A 7,346-nucleotide genomic window follows, 5' to 3' on the forward strand; every position below is an offset into this window, starting at 1 on the left:
CGACCAAGGATGACACGATGGGGGCATATCGTTCTGCCGTTCTGCATAAAGCCAAGGACTTTGCAAAGATTGAATTCATACAGTTACCGAGGGAACAGAATGCAGATGCGGACCGGTTAGCATGTAGTGCTTCGAGTTCTGGTGAAACATTGGCGAGGGTGATTCCAGTAGGAATACTGACCCAGCCATCTATTTTCGAAGAACCCTTGGACTCTGATCCTTGGCAAGTCAACGTCATACCGTATGAACCGAGTTGGATTGACCCCATCATTACCTATATTCGAGATGGCGTTTTGCCTATGCAGAGGGATGAAGCTAGGAGACTCAAAAAGAATGCTGCAAAGTACGCCATCGTGCGTAACCAGCTGTACAGAAGGTCCTACTCTGGCCCATACTTGAAGTGTGTCACCCCCGCGGAGTCGCAGCAGGTATTGCGAGCTATTCATGAGGGTGTGTGTGGCAATCATTCTGGGGGGCGATCGTTAGCGCATAAAGCAATGACACAAGGGTATTTCTGGCCAAACATGTCAAGAGATGCGGAGGAGTTCTCTCGAAGGTGCGATAAATGCCAACGATATGGACCATTGATCCACCAACCACCTGAGGAATTGCACGTAATGGCCTCGCCATGGCCTTTCGCGCAATGGGGGATGGATGTGGTCGGTCCTCTGCCAACTGCAAGAGCTCAGAACAAGTATGTATTACTGGCCACGGATTACTTCACTTAATGGGTGGAAGCAGAACCATATCCTAGCGTGACTCAGACTCATGTGAGACGATTTATTTGGAACAATATTATCTGCCGTTTCGGCGTTCCCAGATCAATAGTCATGGACAATGGCACAAACCTCGACAGCAGGCAAGTAAGAGAGCTGCTGGAGGAGTATGGAATCAACCAGAAGTTGGCTGCAGTAAGTCATCCTCAGGCCAACGGACAAGCAGAAATCACAAACAGAACCATTTTCGCCTGCATTCAGAAGAAGCTGGAAGACCATAAAGGGAAGTGGTTGGATGAGCTCCCGAACGTTCTATGGGCTTACAGAACCACCCCAAGGCGGCCGACTGGGGAGAGCCCGTTTGCAATGGCATATGGTACCGAGGCAGTTATACCGGTTGAGCATTTGGTCCCCACTATCAGAAGCTTAGCATGAAGTCGAGATCAGAACGACAAGATGTTAAGATTGAACCTCGATATGATAGACGAAAGGAGGGACACAGCGGCTATAAGGTTAGCATCGTATCAGCAAGTATTAGCGAATAGTCACAACAAAAGAGTAAAATACAGGGATTTTGCCCCTGGCGATCTGGTTCTGAAAAGAAATGTGGGGATGGTCAAAAAAATGATACCACCCTGGGAAGGCCCATACAGAATTGCAGAAGTCATAGGTAAGGGGGCATATACGTTGGAAACCATGGCGGGAAGGTTGGTCAGCAAGCCCTGGAACGCCACGTCTCTGAAGAGGTACTACAAATAAAAGTTAAGTTTCGGCTTTAATTGGATGTTGTTTGTTGTCAATCAAATACGTATGAATGTGCAAGTTACTGAAATTTACAAAGAAATAACTTTCTTTTCCAACGGCCTACTAAAAAATGAAAAGCCAAGTGGCAAGTGGCATTCTAGCCGAGCGCCAGGCACTTAAGCAAGATAAGTGGCAGCTGGCACCATAAGCCGAACGCCAGACACTTGCTAAAAATTTAAAGCCAAGTGGCAAGTGGCATTCTAGCCGAGCGCCAGGCACTTAAGCAAGATAAGTGGCAGCTGGCACCATAAGCCGAACGCCAGACACTTGCTAAAAATTTAAAGCCAAGTGGCAAGTGGCATTCTAGCCGAGCGCCAGGCACTTAAGCAAGATAAGTGGCAGCTGGCACCATAAGCCGAACGCCAGACACTTGCTAAAAATTTAAAGCCAAGTGGCAAGTGGCATTCTAGCCGAGCGCCAGGCACTTGCCATAAACAAACACACGGCAAAGCTAATATAAAAGAAAAGAGAAAAGATATATATGTATTGAAAATAGGTTGAACAGAGCACAACACAAAGGGAAAAAGAGTTCTGTCATTTCATTGATATTAAGCATTGAGTTTACAAAAAGTGAGATGTCCATCGTTACAAAAAGATATGGAATGGAAGAGTCCAAAGGAGCCCTAGCTAGACGCCTCAGTACCAACAGCATCCTGGTTGTGCCGACCCGCCTCCTCGGCCCCATCAGCCGTCTCACCTTCACGAGGTGGGGAATCAAGATGAATGACTGAATCGTTCGGCTGGGGCTCAGCGTCAGCAGTGGCTATGGAAGGTACCACAGTTGGCGATTGAGGAGCGGTCAGAGGCAGAGCGGTAGGAGGAGCTGTGATGATCCTTGAGGAAGCAATGTCCTGGCACTCATCGAATATGCGCTCCGCTTCGGTAGGTTCTGGGTCGACATAGACCCCCAGAGGTTCGATCCCTAGATCCTTGTCGACCTCATCTGGAGTGGAACAGGTCTGTCCCTCATCCGGAACTCGGTCGGCGAAACCTTCCCGGAATCCTTGAGCATATCTAAGAGCACCGACCCTTGAGAACCGAGCGTGAAGAGCCAGCATCCCACCGCTCACTCTGCTGATCGCATCGATCAGAGCGGTACGCTCGTCCAGAGCTCTTTTCTCAAAAGCCATCCGAGCAGACTGTTCATCAGCCAGAAGGCGCTGGAGTTCTGCCTTTTCGTCTCTGATTGAGTCACGCTCAGTCTGCCAGACGCTCTTTTCAAGCTGGAGGGCATCCTTCTCATCCTGAAGAGAGTCATTCTCCTTCTTCAGGACATCTCTCTCTTGTTCAGTTTTTTCAAGCCGAGCCAGTACCTCGGTATTCTTCATGGCGAGAAGGTCGTTTTCTTTATTAGCCACCTCCAGGCTATCAGAAAACTTACGAGCCCTGGCGTTCCCCATCTCCACCTGCTTCTGCATAGCCATCATTCCGAACAATGTCTGCATAGGTGTACATTAAGAACGGTTAAGCCAATAGTCAGGTCGGGCGAAGGCAAGACCAAATAATATGAGAGAATTCATGAGTTGGAAAATAAAAGTCACCTCCATAGCAGATTGGGGAAAGCGGCTGAACACATCCTTCTGGGATAGGCCCTTTGCCGCCTCAAGGTCTTTCGGAGTCCACATGCTCCTATAGTACGTCATGGCGGTCTGGCCATCCTTCAGCATGGTCTCGTTCGGTTTCACGAACGTCCCATCCGTTCGGGTGTACCGAGGGGCCCATGGCGGTAAGGTGGGGATAGAAGGGGGGCCTGAAGCAGAAGCGGAGCCACCAGCTGCAGTAGGCCCAGAGGGAGCAGGAGCTCTGATCGCACGGTGCAAGAGAGCACCCGGACCGGAGACCCGGGTCCTTCTTATGAGAGGTTCCTCCTCAGGATCGACTTCACTGTCAGGGTGAGGCCTTTTGCCTCGTTCTTTGTCCCGAACGCCCCCCGCGGCAGCAGGAGCTGTGGTAGTTTGGGGAGACGCGCTCGGGTTGGCAGCAGGGGTGCTGAAAACGGAGTTAATAGCCACTGTGCTCGGGATAGTGTCAGAGATGGTGGCTGAGGAAGAGGCTGATGCTGGAGAGGAGGTCGCCCCAGCAGCAGGAGTGGCTGGGGGAGTATTTTTCTTCCTGCCAAAAGAAGGAATCTGAAGCCTGCTCATGTTGTAGCCGAGTGATGAGAGCGCTAAGAGGTTGTCTGAAGTGAGGAGATTTGAGCAGGAAGGAATATCGTTCAGAACGTATTTCTTCAAGTAATTACTCCTATCCCTGCAAACACTGTAGCTCAAGTCATCACAAGGTATTCCTAAGGAACGGCATAAGAAAGTACAAAAACGGGGAACGCATGTTTCGCAGGGGCAATCATGTTTATGAGATTTGAATTTCTTATAGGAGGAAACAGAACAGACACCAAAGGCGCTCGGGATTGGGTAACCCTCTGCAGCCGGCGAAGACCAAACCCCACTAATGCCCACGATGCTATCCCTCCAACCCTTTCAGATTTTATTGTGTCCGTACATATGGACATCTTCTCGAACGGGTAGAGGTGGTAGAAGGGTTCGTTAGTACGGATCTTACTGACCTTATAACACAGAAGAAGGTCTATGAGGTCAAGGTCCAGATTTCTGTCACGCATCAACAGGAGCATAACGGATATGATTCTAAAGAAATTGGGGTTTACCTGCAGGGGGGATATCCCCAATCTATTGAAGACATAGCTAAAGAAAGGGTGCAGAGGGAACCTAACGACATTCAATTGAAGGTTCGTGAATAAGACTTCGCCGGGCAGGAGGCCGGCACCGGTCATAATGTTAACGTCCTGAGGGCAGACCCTAACTTCGATGTTGTCAGGAAGTCTAAGTCTCATACGAAGAACATCCAGATCTACAACCATGGTGGAAGTGCTTGAAGGATCTAAAAGGGGGTAAATAGAAGCCTGCCGAAAGTAAAAAGGAACAAAACTAACCTCAGAGGACTGCAAGATCGCTGGAAGAATGACTCTTGAAGGATTTCACCAGAAAAAGCTTAGCACTGTTCTAGAAAGAGAGAGATTTGACTGATGAGGGAGACGGTAAAAGGACGTGAAGTGGTATTCTAGAGCCTTATAAAGGCGAGGGGGGCCCGAGGGCCGAAGCGTCGGGAAGGCGAGAAATTCCTCGAGCCCCGGAACATTGATTCTGGATCTGACCGTCTGTTCCCCCACGTGGTTTTCTCGAGCCGTCAACGTCATGATGAGACGCCATCAATAATTACCCCCTTATTAAATAAGGGGCAATTATGGGGGCAGTTGAGGAGGCCCAGGACGACATGGGCCGGATCTGACTTGCAAGCACGACATCCGGTCCGTACAGCTGGGTCGGCCCATAAAAAGACACTGCCATATGGGCCGAACGCGAATAAGCCCATCAAAGGTGACCAGGACTTATGGAGGAACAGGCCCAGATCCAGCAATCCGTCAATATTTGTAAATATCTTGTAAATATCTATAAAGAAGGGAAGGAATGGAAAGAAGAGGAGGATCTTTTGGTTGAAGTATAAGAATTCTAGAGAGAAAAAGAGGGAATGAATTTCTTGCATCTTCCCACAGACGGCGCCAATTGAAGATGCAAGAAATTCATTCCCTCTTTTTCTCTCTAGAATTCTTACACTTCAACCAAAAGATCCTCCTCTTCTTTCCATTCCTTCCTTTCTTTATAGATATTTACAAGATATTTACAAATATTGACGGATTGCTGGATCTGGGCCTGTTCCTCCATAAGTCCTGGTCACCTTTGATGGGCTTATTCGCGTTCGGCCCATATGGCAGTGTCTTTTTATGGGCCGACCCAGCTGTACGGACCGGATGTCGTGCTTGCAAGTCAGATCCGGTCCATGTCGTCTTGGGCCTCCTCAACTGCCCCCATAATTGCCCCTTATTTAATAAGGGGGTAATTATTGATGGCGTCTCATCATGACGTTGACGGCTCGAGAAAACCACGTGGGGGAACGGACGGTCAGATCCAGAATCAATGTTCCGGGGCTCGAGGAATTTCTCGCCTTCCCGACGCTTCGGCCCTCGGGCCCCCCTCACCTTTATAAGGCTCTAGAATACCACTTCACGTCCTTTTACCGTCTCCCTCATCAGTCAAATCTCTCTCTTTCTAGAACAGTGCTAAGCTTTTTCTGGTGAAATCCTTCAAGAGTCATTCTTCCAGCGATCTTGCAGTCCTCTGAGGTTAGTTTTGTTCCTTTTTACTTTCGGCAGGCTTCTATTTACCCCCTTTTAGATCCTTCAAGCACTTCCACCATGGTTGTAGATCTGGATGTTCTTCGTATGAGACTTAGACTTCCTGACAACATCGAAGTTAGGGTCTGCCCTCAGGACGATAACATTATGACCGGTGCCGGCCTCCTGCCCGGCGAAGTCTTATTCACGAACCTTCAATTGAATATCGTTAGGTTCCCTCTGCACCCTTTCTTTAGCTATGTCTTCAATAGATTGGGGATATCCCCCCTGCAGGTAAACCCCAATTTCTTTAGAATCATATCCGTTATGCTCCTGTTGATGCGTGACAGAAATCTGGACCTTGACCTCATAGACCTTCTTCTGTGTTATAAGGTCAGTAAGATCCGTACTAACGAACCCTTCTACCACTTCTACCCGTTCGAGAAGATGTCCATATGTACGGACACAATAAAATCTGAAAAGGGTTGGAGGGATAGCATCGTGGGCATTAGTGGGGCTTGGTCTTCGCCGGCTGCAGAGGGTTACCCAATCCCGAGCGCCTTTGGTGTCTGTTCTGTTTCCTCCTATAAGAAATTCAAATCTCATAAACATTATTGCCCCTGCGAAACATGCGTTCCCCGTTTTTGTACTTTCTTATGCCGTTCCTTAGGAATACCTTGTGATGACTTGAGCTACAGTGTTTGCAGGGATAGGAGTAATTACTTGAAGAAATACGTTCTGAACGATATTCCTTCCTGCTCAGATCTCCTCACTTCAGCCAACCTCTTAGCGCTCTCATCACTCGGCTACAACATGAGCAGGCTTCAGATTCCTTTTTTTGGCAGGAAGAAAAATACTCCCCCAGCCACTCCTGCTGCTGGGGCGACCTCCTCTCCAGCATCAGCCTCTTCCTCAGCCACCATCTCTGACACTATCCCGAGCACAGTGGCTATTAACTCCGTTGTCAGCACCCCTGCTGCCAACCCGAGCGCGTCTCCCCAAACTACCACAGCTCCTGCTGCCGCGGGGGGCGTTCGGGACAAAGAACGAGGCAAAAGGCCTCACCCTGACAGTGAAGTCGATCCTGAGGAGGAACCTCTCATAAGAAGGACCCGGGTCTCCGGTCCGGGTGCTCTCTTGCACCGTGCGATCAGAGCTCCTGCTCCCTCTGGGCCTACTGCAGCTGGTGGCTCCACTTCTGCTTCAGGCCCCCCTTCTATCCCCACCTTACCGCCATGGGCCCCTCGGTACACCCGAACGGATGGGACGTTCGTGAAACCGAACGAGACCATGCTGAAGGATGGCCAGACCGCCATGGCGTACTATAGGAGCATGTGGACTCCGAAAGACCTTGAGGCGGCAAAGGGCCTATCCCAGAAGGATGTGTTCAGCCGCTTTCCCCAATCTGCTATGGAGGTGACTTTTATTTTCCAACTCATGAATTCTCTCATATTATTTGGTCTTGCCTTCGCCCGACCTGACTATTGGCTTAACCGTTCTTAATGTACACCTATGCAGACATTGTTCGGAATGATGGCTATGCAGAAGCAGGTGGAGATGGGGAACGCCACGGCTCGTAAGTTTTCTGATAGCCTGGAGGTGGCTAATAAAGAAAACGACCTTCTCGCCATGAAGAATAC

Source organism: Cornus florida, unplaced genomic scaffold (assembly GCF_030987335.1).
Source record: "Cornus florida cultivar Cherokee Brave unplaced genomic scaffold, ASM3098733v1 CherokeeBrave_3.0.0_Hap2_Chr10, whole genome shotgun sequence".
In the NCBI taxonomy this organism is placed as follows: domain Eukaryota; kingdom Viridiplantae; phylum Streptophyta; class Magnoliopsida; order Cornales; family Cornaceae; genus Cornus; species Cornus florida.